The 19,584-nt window shown below is 37.4% G+C and overlaps 6 non-coding genes across 6 annotated transcripts; all 6 read left to right on the forward strand.

Moving 5' to 3' along the window:
* Positions 1–1,097: 1,097 nt before the first annotated feature.
* Positions 1,098–1,170, forward strand: Trnaf-gaa (transfer RNA phenylalanine (anticodon GAA)). Its single transcript has one exon. It is a non-coding gene; the product is annotated as a tRNA-Phe (tRNA).
* Positions 1,171–2,614: 1,444 nt separating this feature from the next.
* On the forward strand, positions 2,615–2,687 carry Trnaf-gaa (transfer RNA phenylalanine (anticodon GAA)). Its single transcript has one exon. It is a non-coding gene; the product is annotated as a tRNA-Phe (tRNA).
* Positions 2,688–4,388: 1,701 nt separating this feature from the next.
* Trnaf-gaa (transfer RNA phenylalanine (anticodon GAA)) lies at positions 4,389–4,461 on the forward strand. Its single transcript has one exon. It is a non-coding gene; the product is annotated as a tRNA-Phe (tRNA).
* Positions 4,462–6,381: 1,920 nt separating this feature from the next.
* Positions 6,382–6,452, forward strand: Trnaf-gaa (transfer RNA phenylalanine (anticodon GAA)). The gene has a single exon. It is a non-coding gene; the product is annotated as a tRNA-Phe (tRNA).
* A 1,829-nt stretch (positions 6,453–8,281) lies between these two features.
* Trnaf-gaa (transfer RNA phenylalanine (anticodon GAA)) lies at positions 8,282–8,354 on the forward strand. Its single transcript has one exon. It is a non-coding gene; the product is annotated as a tRNA-Phe (tRNA).
* A 3,127-nt stretch (positions 8,355–11,481) lies between these two features.
* On the forward strand, positions 11,482–11,554 carry Trnaf-gaa (transfer RNA phenylalanine (anticodon GAA)). The gene has a single exon. It is a non-coding gene; the product is annotated as a tRNA-Phe (tRNA).
* Positions 11,555–19,584: the final 8,030 nt, after the last annotated feature.

Consider the following 19,584-nt stretch of genomic DNA (forward strand, 5'->3'; position numbering starts at 1 on the left):
CTAGTCAGGTGGAAAGGATGGACGGAGGATTGTAGACGGGTGAAGAAGCCTGGAAGGCTGGAAAGATGTCTAGGAAGAGGTGTGAAAAATGAAGGATACCAGCAGCATCCAGTTAAAGTGAGATTGTGGCATTGATCATATTTTTTTTTTTTTTGTACTCAGCATCTTGCTAGGAAAATGCCTATATATATATATATATATATATATATATATATATGTATATATATATATATATATATATATATATATATATATATATATATATATATATATATATATATATATATATATATATATATAGGGTGTCCATTACAAGTATTTATTGCTCGGAATGGTACTGGGACTTTATGGACACCTTATAATATATATATATATATATATATATATATATATATATATATATATATATATATATATATGTGTGTGTGTGTGTGTGTGTGTGTGTGTGTGTGTGTGTGAATGTATGCATGTATATATATCAAATAGGAATGCAAGATGGCTGTGCTTCTCATTATTTAATAGCATTCTTCCTTGTACAGTATAATACTAAGGAAAAACTTTGGGGATTCTGGCTTGCAATAAGCAAAAAAAAAAAAAAAATATGGAGACTGTTTAATTAATATTTTCTTAAGAACTTACAGTTATAACTTATAAGCTATGAAAACTTAGGGCTGTCCTTTTCCTATCTTGGGTCTGACCATAATCCTTAGACAACTTCCCTTTTAGGGTTCCAGGATGATGAGGGTAATTATCACCTTTCCTCACGAGAATTATTTCTTCCGAAGTATTCTCGTTTGGCTGTGATGTTGTATATTTTATCATAGTTTTAATCACTTTGAACGAAATTTTCCTCCTTAGTCATTCTCTGTTTTTGTAATGGAATACCTGTACTTATAATACTACAGGTGTAATTCTTCATCAAAGGCCACTTTTAAAGTTAGACTTTTATTAATACATCAGATACGCTCTTTCGACATCGATGACCTTTGCAGTCGTCACGCTAGTTCGACTACAAGAAACAGGTTAGCCACTTGAACCTCACTCGAAGTGAAAGTCACGCGACGTATTTATATCTTAAATTCTTCCTAATTATTGTCGCCTAGATAGCTCAGTTGGGAGAGCGTTAGACTGAAGATCTAAAGGTCCCCGGTTCGATCCCGGGTCTGGGCAAACCCTTTATGGTGTTTAGATGCAAATTAGACGTCTGCTAACTTCTTAATTAATGTGATTAAATGCAATTAAGCAACGTCTAAACAATACCCGAGCACCTACGCGTTGCCCATCATCCAACACCTGACGTTTCTCAAGGGGTATTGGTGGCTTTTTGCTACTTATCATCCGACAGCTGACGTTTCTCCAGCGGTGTTGGTGACTTTTTGCTATTATCTCATCACAGCTGCGTCTCATCCCGTATTGAGGCTTTTTCTCACTCATCAGCCACAGCTGACGTTTCAAGCGGTATTGGTGACTTGCTACTTATCATCCAACAGCTGACGTTTCTCAAGCAGTATTGGTGGCTTTTGCTACTTATCATCCAACAGCTGACATTTCTCAAGCGGTATTGGTGGCTTTTTGCTACTTATCATCCAACAGCTGACGTTTCTCAAGCGGTATTGGTGGCTTTTTGATACTTATCATCCAACAGCTTTTGGGTGAAAGTATGAGGTTTTTTTTACTGTCACTGTGGTGTTTTAGATTTTCATAGCACAGATAGGAATGCTATTGCGAAATACAGTGAAAATTAAGGATAATCTGCAGATACTAACTCATCCTATTTATCGAATGCGTAGGAAGGAAAAGTGAGTGCAAAGAATGTTAATAAATTCTTAATGCAGTCAAAGATGTATAATTAGAACTTAAAAAGGTGTCAAAAGTGAAGACACGTAGACGAGTATTAAAAGGCAAATAAGGGTGAAAGAATGGGTGTTATCAGATGGTCTGGTCAAATGGAAAGAATGGATAAAGGTAGTTTGGTGAAACGATTCTATAGTCTCTGAAGTTTCGGAAGGAAGGAGGAGAAGAAATCCTGAAAAAGGCAGGACAGATGTCTTAAAAGTCTTTTTACTAGACAAGACCACAGCATCCAGGAAGAGAAATGTATACAGGATAGATCTGACTATAATTCTATGATATAACTTGTTGATTACTAGTTAAATCCAGTCATTTTGTAAAGGAGTCTTAGTCCCTTCGATAGTGGAGCATGTATTTGTCAGTGGCACAGAAAAGTTTTCCTTCATGAGATCCAGGATGAAGATGGTAGTTATCATCTTTCCCCATAAGCTTGTTTAATTCAGATTTTTTCTCATATTGCAGTATGTTATTTCTTCTATGGTAGCTTCAATGGTATTGAATAAAGTTAGGCAGGCTTATTATTTTTATGTGTGAATACAGCATTGCATTGCTTGTTTGATAAAGAGAGGAGTACTTTTGTCAGTGCAACTTTCAATTAATTTCTTTAAATCACATACGTTCCTTCAGTTTCAATGACCAACAAAGTTGTAGTTCTCGTTTGAAAATGAGAAACTGGCCAGTCATGTGAACCTTGAATCATACTTAAATGTCAAGTGACACAAAATACAATTTTATTTAATATTAGATTCAGATAATTAAGTATGCCTAGATAGCTCAGTTGGGAGAGCGTTAGACTGAAGATCTAAAGGTCCCCGGTTCGATCCCGGGTCTGGGCAAACCCTTTAAAGTATCTGAAGAAGATTTAGACACGTACGTTGTCATTAATTAACCTATGTCTAAACAAGACACCAGCACACCTGTTCGATACTTATCCAGCAGCTGACGTTTCCCAATGCTTCATTGATGGCTGGCGGATACATGATTGGAAGGGTTATAACTTTTTAACACAGTAGGTTTTTATTTTCTTATCACATTTGGGAATGTTATTTATGACATCAGAAAGTAAAGAGTTCACCCGTTTGCCTATAGAAATGAAAATTAAAAGGGAATCCTCAGGAACCAACCGTTGCCGAATTACCTTGACGAATTTTAAATGCATTAAAAAATCTGCACTTTATTTTTATATGTTATGTAAATAACTCAGCGTTGTATGTGATATAACTCAACTCATACATAAACTGGATCTTATACAAATACTACTATTATGACAAGAATGATAATGGCGTACTGTGACTTTCATAGACTATCTTGTGGAAACTGATCACGTCTAGTTTGTTGTGTGTGATGGCAATAATATAGTAATAATAATAATAATAGGATGCCTTGGGAAACCAATTCCCTTCATATTAGTCTTGCACATCATTCAACCCTTTCCACAAATTCTGGGATACCTCTTTTTTTCTTAAAAAATGTTAAAGTAAAAGAGTGGGTAGCAAATATGTGAGAATTGCGGGAAAGCGGTACAGACGAATTATTAATAATGAAGTATATGGGGTATGATAAAAAAAAAAGTCATGAATACAAATGGAGAAGTAGTGAAAGGTTGGAGGAGGGTTATCAGATGATCTGGTCATGTGGAAAGGATGGAGTATGGAGAGTTTGGCGAAAAGTATGTTTCCCTGAAGTTTCAGAAAGAAGTGGAACTCCTGGAAAGGACTGGAAAGATGTCTCGAAAGAGCTATTAAGTAGGCACACCTACAACATCCAGGAAAAGAGTGTGCAAGACATACCACCATTCTATGACATAATTTACTGATCGCTAGTTAAACCCAGTCATTTTGTAATAGGTCTTGTTTGTTTGTTTGTTTGTTTGTATTGTGTTTTTACGTTGCATGGAACCAGCGGTCATTCAGCAATAGGACCAACGGCTTTACGCAACTTCCGAACCACATCAAGAGTGAACTTCTATCACCAGAAATGCACATCTCTCACACCTCAGTGGAATGCCCGAGAGTCAAACTCTTGGCCACCGAGGTAGCAGGCCAATACCATACCGATCACGGCACTGGGACGCTCTGTAATTGGGTCTTGATCCCTTTGAACGTGCAGCATATTACCTTTCAGTGGTGAAGCTTTGGAGTTCAAGAAAAGCTCTCCTTTTCAAATTCCAGGATGATGGTAGCTATCATCTTTCCCTATGAGCTTGTTTAATTCAGAAGTTTTCTAATTTTGCAGTGTGTTATTTCTTTTATGGTAGCTTGAATGGTCGAACAAAAGCAATTCTTGCAAGTCAGGCTAAGTATTTATTTTCTGTGAATATAGTATTATATAGCTTGTTTGGAGAGAGATGGGTGTACTTTTGTCAGTGTAATTTTTTATAACTTTCTACAAATCAGATTATGTCCTTCAGGTTTCCTCAGTTGTGGTATTAGCTTGACTACAAGAAACTTGCCATTCATTTGAACCTTGAATTATACTGAAATGAAACTCATACGACACATTTGTACCACATTAGATATTAAGTGCACATTATTCAAGCCTAGATAGCTCAGTTGGGAGAGCGTTAGACTGAAGATCTAAAGGTCCCTGGTTCGATCCCGGGTCTGGGCAAACCCTTTATAATGTTTAAAAAAGATTTAGACACATACATACACATACATTGTCATTGATCAACCTGCGAGAGTCTAAACAAGACGCGAGCGCACCTGTTCGATACTTATCATCCAACAGCTGACGTTTCCCAATGCGTCATTGGTGGGAGAGTTTTAACTCTCGCACTGTAGGCTTTATTTTCATATGTCACAGTTGGGAATGTTATTTATGACGTCAGAAAATAAGGAGTTCACCCGTTTGCCTAAAACAATGAAAATCAAAAGGGAGTCCTCAGGAACCAACCCTTGCTGAATTACCTTGACATATTTTAAATGCCTTAAAAATTTGCACTATATTTTTATATGTTCTGTGTAAATAACTCAGCATTTTGTGTTACATAACTCAAACATAAACTGAATCTTATGTAAATAGTACTATTGTGACAAGAATGATAATAGCATACTGTGAATTTCATAGACTGTCTTCTGGGAGCTGATCACGTCTCATTTGTTCTATGTGATAATAATAATAATATAAAAATGAAATATATACACTGATCTTGACCCTGTATTTGATAATGACCTCCATAGGCGCTTTACTATCCTGTTCAAGTAGCACGGAAAGCTGCTATTCTAAAAATAAGAAAAATCTCTACAAGCGTAACGCTGCTGAAGTAGCTTTTACTTTTAATAAAGTGTGCTTGCGAGAGGGTACGTACAATAATAATAATAATAATAATAATAATAATAATAATAATAATAATAATAATAATAGGATGCCTTAGGAAAGCAATTCCCTTCATTAGTCTTGCACATCATCCAACCCTTTCCACAAATTCTGGGACAACTCATTTTTTTTCTTAATTTTCCTCTGTGAAGCAAAAGAGTGGGTAGCAAATATGTGAGAATTACGGGAAAGCAGTACAGACTAATTATTAATACTGAAGTATATGGGGTATAATAAAAAGTGATAAATGTAGATGGAGAAGTAGTGAAAGGTTGGAGGAGGGTTATCAGATGATCTGGTCATGTGGAAAGGATGGAGTATGGAGAGTTTGGCGAAAAGTATGTTTCCCTGAAGTTTCAGAAAGAAGAAGTGGAACTCCTGGAAAGGACTGGAAAGATGTCCCGAAAGAGCTATTAAGTAGGCACACCTACAACATCCAGGAAAAGAGCGTGCAAGACATACCACCATTCTATGACATAATTTACTGTTCGCTAGTTTATCCCAGTCATTTTGTAATGGGTCTCGTTTGTTTGTTTGTAAGGTGTTTTTTACATTGCATGGAACCAGTGGTTATTCAACAACGGGACCAACGGCTTTATGCGACTTCCGAACCACATCAAGAGTGGACTTCTATCACCAGAAATGTACATCTCTCACACCTCAGTGGAATGCCCGAGAGTCAAACTCGCGCCCACCGAGGTGGCAGGACAATACCATAGCGATCACGTCACTGGGACGCTCTGTTATTGGGTCTTAATCCCTTTGAACGTGCAGCATATTACCTTTCAGTGGTGAAGCTTTGGAGTTCAAGAAAAGCTTTCTTTTTCAAATCCCAGGATGAAGATGGTAGCTATCATCTTTCCCTATAAGCTTGTTTAATTCAGAAGTTTTCAAGTTTTGCAGTGTGTTATTTCTTTTATGGTAGCTTGAATGGTCAAAAGAAAGCAACTCTTGCAATTCAGGCTAAGTATTTATTTTCTGTGAATATAGAATTGTATATAGTTTGTTTGATAAAGAGGGGTACCTATACTTTTGTCAGTGTAATTTTTAATAACTTTCTACAAATCAGATATGTCCTTCAGGTTTCCTCAGTTGTGGTATTAGCTTGACTACAAGAAACTTGCCAGTCATTTGAACCTTGAATTATACTGAAATGAAAGTCATACAACACATTTGTACCACATTAGATATTAGGTACACACATTCATACAAGCCTAGATAGCTCAGTTGGGAGAGCGTTAGACTGAAGATCTAAAGGTCCCCGGTTCATCCGGGTCTGGGCAAACCCTTTATAATGTCTAAATAAGATGTAGACACATACTTCCTCATTAATCAACCTGTGAGAGTCTAAACAAGACGTATCGACCTGCGAGAATCTAAACAAGACGTGAGCGCACCTGTTCGATACTTATCATCCAACAGCTGACGTTTCCCAATGCGTTATTGATGGCTTCCATATACATGATTGAGAGAGTTTTAACTATCGCACTGTAGGTTTTATTTTCTTGTAAGCAACCCTTGCTGAATTACCTTGACGAATTTTAAATGCATTTAAAAAGTTGCACTTTATTTCTATATGTTATGCATAAGTAACACCGAGTTATGTGTATTTAACTCATACATAAACTGAATCTTATACAAATAGTACTATTATATGAAGAATAAATTTCATTAACTCTCTTGTGGAAACTGATCACATTTCATTTGTTCTGTGTGATAATAATGATAATAAAAATGAAATATATACACCGATCTTGACCCTATATTTGATAATGACCTCCATAGGCACTTTACTAGCCTGTTTAAGTAGGATGGAAAAAGCCGCTATTTGAAAAATAGGGAAGAATCTCTATAAGCGTAACACTGCTGAAGTAGCCATCACTTTTAATAAAGTATGCTTGAGAGAGGGTCTGCTTCCTTAGTACAATAATAATAATCATAATATGATGCCTAGGAAAGCAATTCCCTTCATTAAGTCTTGCACATCATCCAACCCTTTCCACAAATTCTGGGGTAACTCATTTTTTTTCTTAATTTTCCTCTGTGAAGTAAAAGGAGTGGGTAACAAATACGTGAGAATTACGGGAAAGCAGTACAGATGAATTGTCAATGAAGTATATGGGGTATAATACTAAAAAAGTGACAAATGTAGATGGAGAAGTAGTGAAAGGTTGGAGCAGGGTTATCAGATGATCTGGTCACGTGGGAAGGATGGAGTGTGGAAAGTTTGGTGAAAAGTATAGTATGTCTCTGAAGTTTCAGAAATAAGTGGAACTCCTGGAAAGGACTGGAAAGATGTCTTGAAAGAGCTATTAAGTAAGCACGCCCACAATATCCAGGAAAAGAGTGTGCAAGACATACCACCATTCTATGACATAATTTACTGATCGCTAGTTAAACCCAGTCATTTTGTAATGGGGTCTTATTTTTTTGTTTGTATTGTGTTTTTACATGCATGGAACCAGCGGTTATCAGCAATGGGACCAACAGCTTTACACGACTTCCGAACCGCATCAAGAGTGAACTTCTATCACCAGAATTGCACATCTCTCACACCTCAATGGAATGCCCGAGAATCGAACTCGCGGTCACCGAGGGGCCAGGCCAATACCATACCGATCACGGCACTGAGACGCTCTTTAATGAGGTCTTAATCCCTTTGAACATGCGGCATATTACTTTTCAGTGGTGTAGTTTTGGAATTTAAGAAAAGCTTTCCTTTTCAAGTTCCAGGATGAAGATGGTAGCTATCATCTTTCCCTATAAGCTTGTTTAATTCAGATATTTTCTGATTTTGCAGTGTGTTATTTTATTTCATGGTAGCTTGAATGGTCGAACAAAAGCAATTCTTGCAAGTCAGCTTAGGTATGTATTTTCTGTGAATATAGAATTGTATATAGCTTGTTTGATAAAGAGTGGTACCTATACTTTTGTCAGTGCAACTTTTTTATAACTTTCTACAAATCAGATTATGTCCTTCAGGTTTCTTCAGTTGTAGTATTGGCTTGACTACAAGAAACTTGCCAGTCATTTGAACCTTGAAGCATATCTAAGTGCAAGTCATGCCACACATTTTTATTTCATTAAATGTCATTTACAGCAATTGTATCAAGCCTAGATAGCTCAGTTGGGAGAGCGTTAGACTGAAGATCTAAAGGTCCCCGGTTCGATCCCGGGTCTGGGCAAACCCTTTATAATGTCTAAATAAGATTTAGACACATACATACTCATCGTCATTAATCAACCTGCGAGAGTCTAAACAAGACGCGAGCGCACCTGTTCGATACTTATCATCCAACAGCTGACGTTTCCCAATGCGTCATTGGTGGGAGAGTTTTAACTCTAGCACTGTAAGCTTTATATTCTTATATCACAGATGGGAATGTTATTTATGAGATCAGAAAGTAAGGAGTTCACCCGTTTACCTAAAACAATGAAAATCAAAAGGGAGTCCTCGGGGAACCAACACTTGCTGAATTACCTTGACATATTTTAAATGCATTAAAAATTTGCTCTTTATTTTTATATGTTCTGTGTAAATAATTCAGCATTATGTGTGATATACCTCAAACATAAACTGAATACTATGAAAATAGTACTATTATGACAAAAATGATAATGGCATACTGTGAATTTTATAGACTCTCTTGTGGGAGCTGATCACATCTCATTTGTTCTATGTGATGATAATAATAAAAATGAAATATATACACCGATCTTGACCCTGTATTTGATAATGACCTCCATAGGCGCTTTACTATCCTGTTCAAGTAGCACGGAAAGCTGCTATTCGAAAAATAGAGAAGAATCTCTACAAGCATAATGCTGCTGAAGTAGCCATTACTTTTAATAAAGTATGCTTGAGAGAGGGTACGTACAATAATAATAATAATTATACTATAATGGGCATAATGTCTGTCTGTCTGTCTGTCATTCAATCATGGCCAAACGGCTGGTCAGATTGGCATGAAACTTGGCAGGGTTATGGTGGGGACCCCTAAGATGGTTTGTAATGGGGTTTCATCCAACCTACCCCCCTCCTTTGTAAGGGGTGGGGGTGAGAAGGGATTCCCTGAAATGGAGCTGTTTCTGGCCGTGAAACGAGGCTGGTTATTCCCGTAGACTTACTTACTTTACGATTTTTCATACATAATTTCTGTACAACTTCCCCGGAGAAAGTCGCGAATATTTCAGCTCGGACACAATAGAAGATGAAAATTATCATTAATATCCGCAAGATTTTTTGAATAACTTAAATCCATCGGAACTGCCAGTGCACAAAATAACGCTGAAGAAGTACTGCCCGGTAATGTTGCTTCGGAATTTCGATCTTGCCAATGGACATAATAAAAAGGAAACTGACAAGTTCCTACTTTCTACTCTTTTTTGGAAGACACAGGATCATAAGAGCATTTATCAGTAACCATAATGCACTGACATACAAGTTGCATCTTTGCAGTAACATAATGAAAAGAAAGATACTTTATTATTCGTATCACCGTGCAAAGTAATTGACAAAGAAACGAACCAATCAAGATCCCTGTTCCGTTAAATGAAAGTCACCGACAAGAGAGAGAGAGAGAGAGAGAGAGTGCGCCATTTAACGACATTAATGCACTACAATTTTATAATTTTATCTTGCTATCGAAAAATGAGAGAGAGAAAGAGAGAGGAGATAATTTGTGATTTGAGAGCTAAGTAATTCGATAATCCCATCACCGTCTTCGTTACTTGACTTACATTGAGAGAGAGAGAGAGAGGAGAGAGAGAGAGAGAGAGAGAGAGAGAGAGAGAGAGAGAGAATCATTAAAAGAGGGTAAACAATAATGAATACGAACTTCTTTACGTTCATAGATCGTCCCTTCACTTACTTTAAGAGAGAGAGGGAGAGAGAGAGAGCATCATTAAAAGAGGGGAAACAACAATGAATACGAATTTCTCTGAGTTCAGTGATTTTCCTTTGAATTACATTACAAGAGAGAGAGAGAGAGAGAGAGAGAGAGGAGAGAGAGAGACTATTCGTGTAATCACCCTTATTTTAATATTGCTGAACAAATAGTACATATAAATTTTTCACTTCTGCACCCGTATTTTATCACCCATCGTAGATGGGTAAGTTTGCTAGTAATAATAATAATAATAGGATGCCTTAGGAAAGCAATTCCCTTCATTAAGCCTTGCACATCATCCATCCCTTTCCACAAATTCTGGGATAACTCATTTTTTTTCTTAATTTTCCTCTGTGAAGTAAAAGAGTGGGTAGCAAATATGTGAGAATTACAGGAAAGCAGTGCAGACGAATTATTAATACTGAAGTATATGGGGTATAATAAAAAAGTGATAAATGTAGATGGAGAAGTAGTGAAAGGTTGGAGAAGGGTTATCAGGAGATCTGGTCATGTGGAAAGGATGGAGTATGGAGAGTTTGGCGAAAAGTATGTTTCCCTGAAGTTTCAGAAAGAAGAAGTGGAACTCCTGGAAAGGACTGGAAAGATGTCTCGAAAGAGCTATTAAGTAGGCACACCTACAACATCCAGGAAAAGAGCGTGCAAGACATACCACCATTCTATGATATAATTTGCTGATCGCTAGTTAAACCCAGTCATTTTGTAATGGGTCTTGTTTGTTTGTTTGTATTGTGTTTTTACGTTGCATGGAACCAGTGGTCATTCAGCAATAGGACCAACGGCTTTATGCGACTTCCGAACCACATCAAGAGTGAACTTCTATCACCAGAAATGCACATCTCTCACACCTCAGTGGAATGCCCAAGAATCGGACTCGCGGCCACCGAGGTAGCAGGCCAATACCATACCGATCACGGCACTGAGACGCTCTTTAATGAGGTCTTAATCCCTTTGAACGTGGTGCATATTACTTTTCAGTGGTGCAGTTTTGGAATTTAAGAAAAGCTTTCCTTTTTCAAGTTCCAGGATGAAGATGGTAGCTATCATCTTTCCCTATAAGCTTGTTTAATTCAGATATTTTCTGATTTTGCAGTTGTCATTTTATTTTTATTTTATGAGCTTGAATGTTCGAACAAAAGCAATTCTTGCAAGTCAGGTTAAGTATTTTCTGTGAATATATCATTGTTTAAATAGCTTGTTTGATAAAGAAGGGTACCTATACTTTTGTCAGTGCAATTTTTTATAACTTTCTACAAATCAGATTATGTCCTTCAGGTTTCTTCAGTTGCAGTATTAGCTTGACTATAAGAAACTGGCCAGTCGTTTGAACCTTGAATTATACTGAAATTAAAGTCATACGACACATTTGTGCTACATTAGATATCAGATATACATTATAATTTTTGCCTAGATAGCTCAGTTGGGAGGGCATTAGACTGAAGATCTTAAGGTTCCCGGTTCGATCACGGGTCTGGGCAAACCCTTTAGACCGTCTAAACAGAAATTAGACATTTACGCTGTCATTAATCAGGCTACATCTAAACCGTCAATGAGCAGGTGTTCGATACTTAGGAACCAACAGCTGACGTTTCCCGACGCGTAGGATTGTTTTGGGGTAACTGATTGTAAGATTTGTACTGTTGCTGTGATTTTTATGTTCTTGTCTCAGTTGAGAATGATATAATAAAAATTAAGGAGAATCATCAAGAAGTAACTGATGTTGAATTACATGTATTTTAAATGCATTTAAAAAAGTGCGGTTTATTAATACATGTTCCGTATAAATAACTCAACGCTATGTGTAATGTAGCATACACATAATCTTAATCTATTCAAGGAAATCGAATTAAAATACTTACAATATAATAATAATAATAATATTACGGAAACTGATCATGTCTCATTTGTTATGTTGTGATGATAGCTATAAACAGAAGGATGTCATAGGAGAGCTAATCCTCTTCATTAATCTTGAACATAATCCAAACTCTTGCCATAGATTGTCTATCAATTTCCTCCATGAAGTGAAGGTGAAAAGAGCTGAGACGAATTCCTCATGCAGTATATATAAAATGTAACTAAAATTGAAAGGGCGAATAGAAGAAGGGTTAAAAGGCAAGCGAAGAAGGTAAAAGGATGGCTTAGACTTTAATTAGATGATCTGGACCATTGGAAAGAATGGAGTATATGGAAGGCTGCTGAAAAGTGCGAGTGTCTCCAGATTTCCAGAAGGGAGGAAGGGACGAAGTCCTGGAAACAGCAGGACAAATCTCTCTAAAGGACTATTATATTAGCAGGACGACAGCATCCAGCATCCAAGAGAAGAGTGTTTAAGATGGATCTGACTATAACTCTGAGGCATAACATCTTGTTCACTAGTTAACTCCTGTCATTTTGTAATGGAGTCTTAGTCCCTTCAACAGTGGACAAGCTTTCCAGGATGATGATGGTAGTTATCATCTTTCCCGTAATTTTATTTCATTCAGAAGTTTTCTAATTCTGTAGTGTTAATGATCTCAAGCAAAGAAATTCATGCCAGTCAGACTTATTTTATTTATGTGAACATGACATTACGCTGCTTGTTTAATGAAGAGTGCAATTGTGAATTAATGAAGAATTTAATACTGGGACTTTTTCTATATAAAAGATACGTCCCTTTGGTTTAAATGACCATTGAAGGTTCAACTACAAGAAACGTGAACTTTAAATCACACTTAAATGAGAGTCATGTGACACTTATCTCCTTCATAAAATATCAGACACACTGCTAAATAAGCCTAGATAGCTCAGTTGGGAGAGCGTTAGACTGATGATCTAAAGGTCCCGGGTCTGGGCAGACCCTTTATACTAATAGACTGGAATTTACGTCGTGTAATTCGTCATTAACCAAGCTGCGTCTATATAGACTGTCCGCGAGCACCTGTTGGCAGTGTTGCCAATTGGTATGTGATTACTCTCCAAACTAGGTATAAGACTTACACAAAACCGTGGAAATAAGTGAACTTAGCATATCTATCTAGTATATACACATATTAGAATAATTTTATCATTATTGCATTACTATGACAACTAGAATTCATGGAAACAGTTTGTAAATGCATTGGCGTATACATGTGTGAAGCTCCACTAAACTGGTAACGATGTCTGTTGGCTACTTATTAACACTTGACGTTTCTCAAGTTGTCGCTGGTACATTTCGGGTGATTGTTTATGTGTTCACTATCGCTGTAGTAGTATTTCATGTAATTACCTCATTTGGGAATGTTATTTAATAATATAATAATGATAAAGAGGCAAAGAGTTAACTCGTTTGGCTAAAACACTAGAACATAGGAGAATAATCAGAAACCTGGCTAGTACCTCATTTTTCAAAATAGAAAAGATTTCCTTTCTGAGTTCCAGGATGATGATGGTAATTATCATCTTTCCCAAGAATCTTCCATAAATCAAAGGAGCTTTTCAATTATGCAGTTTTTATTTTCTAGAGCAAAGAATTTTATGCGTATTCAATATTAGAACTCTTTCTACGTATACCTCAGATACCTTCTTTCGTTGTCGATGACCATTGCAGTTGCAACGATTGTTTGAATATTCAAATCATACTTGAATGACAGTCAAGTATTTATACCTTAATTGCTATTAGAATTTAAGCCTAGACAGGTCAGCTGGGAGAGCGTGTTAGACTGAAGATCTAAATGTTCCCTGGTCTAGGCAAATTATTTAAGATACCTAAAAAAGATTTAGACATACATCGTCATTAATCAATGTACGTCTAAACAAGACGCGATTACTGAACTATGCGGTTAAATAGTGTTCACGTGACTACAATATCCTCTCATGTAATTGAATTGGGAAATTTTGTCTCCTTGAAAATAGTACAAGGTAATTTTTACCTGTAACTGTACCTACTCCTTGTGTACACTTTCACTTCCAGTTCCAACTTGGCAGGAGTTCACTTTCACCCGTAACTTGGTGACAACCTGTGTGAAGTGATATCTAGGTGTTACCTAAAGAATTCTTCATATCTTTTTATTTGTGAAGATCATGACTCTTGAATAACGACTTGGCAACGAGAAATGATGCATAGTACAATAATTACAGAAGATTAATGAAACGAGTTTGAATCTCTGCAAGTATAGACGGGAAATTTCTCCTACTATAGTAGATTCACATCAACCGTGCATTTGATGTCTAGGCCAGTCCCTTACGACGGTCCTGATTGGCTGTTGATAAGCCAATCACAGGGCTGGAAACTCTCGGTCTCTCTCGAGAGTTCACATAGGCAGGTTGATGCTCCACCTCTCCTGAGGGATAATTTTGAAAGACGTATCCCTCAGGAGAGGTGGAATATAGATCCTACCCATGTGAACTCTCTCGAGAGACTGAGAGTTTCCAGCCTTGTGATTGGCTTATCAACAGCCAATCAGGAGCGTCGTAAGGGACTGGCCTAGACATCAAATGCACGGTTGATGTGAATATAGTATTTTGGTCATCTGTCGGTTTACGAAAATAAGGAAAACTGACACTGTTTAGAGACAGACAGAGAGATCTCGTGATTCCTGAATGCTTTGAAACTTGCAATATCATTATTATTGACGTCTCTGGAATTACAGAGAAAGTTCTCTCCTAATATAAGTCTGTTATTTCCTTCTTTCGTCTTAATAACTGGTATTCCATTTCTCCGGACATTTATGAGAAAGACTACCACCATTTGCAATACGACGTCCGAAGCTTCTACCATTCTTGAAGCAAAGAGCCTTTCTTCTTCTCTGTTGCCTGGAAATTCTTAACTATTTTTTTTCCCGACTGCTTGGCTATCACAGACGTTCTTGCTAAAGATCTCTCTAGGGTTTTAGGTCATAAATATATATATATATATATATATATCTATATATATATATATAGATTTAGATTTGACTGAACCACATTCACCTTTTGGCGCTTTTACGAAAGACGTAATGTTTAGACGCAGCGGCAGAGAAAGAACTCTCCAGTGGTTATCGTTTGCATAGTAAAACAAAAGGGAAAAACAATGATAACAAATGCTCTACCAACAGACGCATTTTCCAGACGGGGAGTTGGGGGAGGGGGAGGGGAGAATGAACGATACAAAAAACTAAGTGGTTGTCTGTCCACCATTTAGAGGTATTTGCGGACGAACCAATAATGGTCTGGCCTCTGCTGGGCGCATCCCATATTTTTTACGAGGGCCGACACGCGCCTGATCTCTCTCACGGTAAAAAAAAAAAAATGAAAAAAAAAGATGAAAAAAAAAGCACGTTACGCAGAGATTACGCACGCAATAGACGAGCCAAGCAAAAAAAAAAAAAAAAAATATTGAATATCAACGAAATGTCTTTAACTTATTTACTTATTGAATGTCAAGTTTCTTGATAGTCAATTGAGGATAAACTGAGCCATCCCTTTTATTTGGAATAATGAATAAGATAAACCACTACGGATTCTTTCGTCTCCTCATCGCACTGCCAAGCAACAGTTAGATCAGCACACGAGCGATAAAAATTTATTAAAAAAAAAAAAAAAGAAAAATAAATAAATATTGCTTATCACTCCCACGACGCCCCTCTGCCTCCAGCGATTATGGCATTTTATCATCAGCCATTACCACTAAAACCCTGTGGGACCCAGACACCCGTCTTACCTGACACCCCCTACCCCCAAAACAAAATTCCATGCTCGTGGGAGTAAAAAAAAAAAAAAAAAAAAAAAAAAAAAAGGCAACCGACCAACTGATCAGTGTATGTGACAGTTGCACGGGCAAAATCGTCGATGGGGCAAATTATATAACATGAAAGCATTATAGGAAATAATTTGTTTAGAGGGCCACACCCAGCCACCTAGCAGCAGTATACTGGTGACGGCGGCTGGCTGGCGTTCCCACGATCCGTCCTTTCGTGTGACGATGATGATCACAGCGCCATATTCCGATTGTCTGCGCTGCCTGCCACCTGTACGTCCCTATAGGGGGCTGGGGGTTGTTGGAGGGAGGTATGGAGGAGTAGGTGGACGGAGGAGGGTGGTGGAGGAGGAAGAACCCAAGGGAGATCGGCGTCTGCCAGCTCTTCACTTTTTTTTTTTTGGCCCCTATTTTGATCATAAAAGCTTCTGTTATTTGCTGACTAACATCTACTAACATCACCTGTGTGGAGGTGGTGACCACCAGCCGGGTGCGTTGGATCATGATGATCACCCATCGATTATAATAACATCAGCTCTTTTGGTCTATCCTTTATGAACCTCCAGGTCCGGTAGTAGTACTAGTGCATATTCTGATATTCACTCGCAGTCGTCTCATGCTTCTGGAGCACCGTTCGGTGCGTGCGTCTTGTGGCCGAATGCTGAGCTAGTCTGGTGCAGGAATTTGTACCAATCTAGGAGGAAAAGATTGTAGCTAAGCAACGCCGGTTCTGGTCAGGAGCAAAACCTCCATGAACAATAGTGGGGCATACCAAGGCATACATTGAACAACTTGATTCTAAAGGAACTGATTCAGAACCTGGCGGGAAACACTTCTGGAACCTCCTTTACACCCTATGGTCCTGGCCGCCTTCCGTCTATTTACATAATTTCAGAAGGACTTTTACAGTACAACACGCAATTATTCGTGTTAGAGTAAGAACTCAGGAAATTCTTAAATAGAGACGGTTAATAAAAAAAAAAAAAAAAAATCTTTGACATGTAGAAAGGATAAGCTTTTACCTGACATAGAGTGGGCGTGGCAATTACAAATCTTGTGCCATTTGGAGAACACTTGACCTGGACTATTTCTTTATGGAAAATGACAAGCATATAGCTTCTTTATCGTACATACCAACTATTACCAAGTTTAAGAACACTATTCCTTAAAAACTGTACATTTCACTTATTTCTTTTGAAATAAACGGTACCTAGGGTTTTATAAATTTATCAAAAATATTGTATTTAAATTAAATTCGTTTTTAAACTGCTTTTAAACCATTAAAAAATCGCGTTTTATTCATAAATTTATATATATATATATATATATATATATATATATATATTATAATATCTATATATATATATATATATATATATATATATATATATATATATCTTATTATATATATACTTTTTCGTTTCACATTTATTTATTATTTATTTTTTCGCATTGCAGCTTTCTCTATATAGTTCAAATCAAACGTCATTCTCCTTATAAATTAAACTTTATTTTAGTGATATTGCTTGTGATTCAGTGCAAGACAAACCTTTCCTACTAAATACTTGACTTTTTACTTTACCTTTTTATACATTCATGGCCACACAAGCTAAGCTGTAGGTAACTCAATGCCCTAGCTTATCATAATATTATAAAAACGGCATTTGTTGCGTATATCTTATCTGACAGAAATCAAATATCAGTTCTTATGAGTCTAAATGTAGCGATTCAAGTAGAGTTGGGTGAATAATGATTGGGTAAATCTACGATGCTTCCTCAATCAAATTGGTGGTGTTGTTGTTCATTGGTTCATTGATCAACACTGGCTAATTGCTTGGTTTACTATATGTGCTACCTGTGCGTATATATATATATATATATATATATATATATATATATATATATATATATATATATATATATAGATGTGTGCTTGTGTGTACAGAAAATCTTCTATAAATGTTACCTATATCTTATCGCGACGATGAGATTAGTGATCATCGTGTACTTTTACTTATCTGTCTAGGCAACTTAAGAGGAATTACAAAACTCCAGACTTACATTACTCCAATTTTTCGATTCGCCTCATATTAGCTTAGTCTATGCATTACATCGTTCTGGTATAAGGCCACCTTACTCTGAACAACTATATTTGTTGGTTGCGTCTAATCCTGAGGTTCACACTCGGTTTCTTCCAAGTTGACTACACTTATATAAAGGCGACCGCCTTTAGTGCTACAGGTCCAATGCTGGAATATGTTCAGCTTAATTTAAACCAGCAAAAACCCCTGGCATCTAAGATGGTTGGACCTAGCCCAAAAATCCACAATAGGCCTTTCATTCAAACTTATCCTACTTTTGACACAGACCTGTGCTGTCATAAAGCCAGCTGTATTTAAACCAGCTTACCAACTTCGCATCACCTGGTTTACGTGACTGTCGATGTCCGGTTCCAGAAATTTAACGAATTGCCATTATTGGCAATACCATTCTTGACATAAGGCAACATTGCATTCTTTCCTCATCACCTATATTTGAGTCTTATTCCCTAAAGCATCGTCAGCAATAGCAATTGACTGACTCTTGTCAGTCCTACTATATATCTTTGAACAGTTCTCAACAGCATCCACAAAAAACTTCTTCATCTTCCAGTCTTGTGCTCTGTTAATCTAGAGGTATTTCTATCAGAGATGCCCTCAGAAACGCACGAATCTTTTTCTGGCTGGACATCTGGCTAATTCATATTTACATATATATATATATATATATATATATATATATATATATATATATATATATATATATACACATCTATGTCTGCGTATCTTTGAGGGATAGTATCAGTTTTTTTCGGTTTGTCGCCAAGTCTAAAGAGATGAGGTTGTAGGCCACAGGCCACAGTAGATATGTTGGGTGGACTGATGCCCGGTAGGCCGAGAGAAATCTGTTATTAATAAACATAACCCTATGTCTACGGCGCCCAATTTATCTGACTGCATTTTCCCAAGTGTGTATGTCAGTGAGAGAGAGAGAGAGAGAGAGAGAGAGAGAGAGCTTGTTTATATCAGCATTCACATGTAACATCAAACACGTCCATGTGGGAGCCCAAAGCCTTTCACGTCATTCGCGAGCAACTTGTCGGTTAAGTATAGTACCATCCCACGTCATCTGTCATTAACACCATAACCCTTCGCTTATTTTCGCCCCCTTTTTTAGAAAGTCCGTTGCAGGTGTTTGGAGTCCTGTTTCTCTGTCATTGTCGGGAGGAAAAACGATGTGAAATGGATAGGGGGAGGGAGACACGAGGGGTAATAAGATAAATCATTGGTGGACAAGGAAATCAGGTAGGAAAGTGAACGAGTGTGAAGTGGTATCAAAGAGAGATATGACAAAAGGATTATATGTCTCAAGATGTTGTAAGTCTCTCTCTCTCTCTCTCTCTCTCTCTCTCTCTCTCTCTCTCTCCCCTTCATCTCCCTCATCTCCTCCGTCTCCCACTCATCCCTTCTCTCCACTCCCCTCTACTCTCTCTCGTCTCTCTCTCTCTCTCTCTCTCTCTCTCTCTCTCTCTTAAAAGTCAGTTTGGAGGGGGCAAAACCATGCGCTGTGTAAATAGGTCTAATGATTTACCTGATCTCCTAACTGATTCCTCGTTGCCCGTCATAGTAACAACTTACGAGCAGTTGGTAAGTCGCGTGATTAGAGGAAATCGCTGAGAAGTGCCGGTGAGCCTTTAGAATGCGAGCAATATATTATTATGAGGGCGATTTATTGACAGAGGGAAAGTGCACGATGATCACTAGTCTCATC

The sequence above is a fragment of the Macrobrachium nipponense genome, chromosome 12, assembly GCF_015104395.2.
Source record: "Macrobrachium nipponense isolate FS-2020 chromosome 12, ASM1510439v2, whole genome shotgun sequence".
Taxonomy (NCBI): Eukaryota; Metazoa; Arthropoda; class Malacostraca; order Decapoda; family Palaemonidae; genus Macrobrachium; species Macrobrachium nipponense.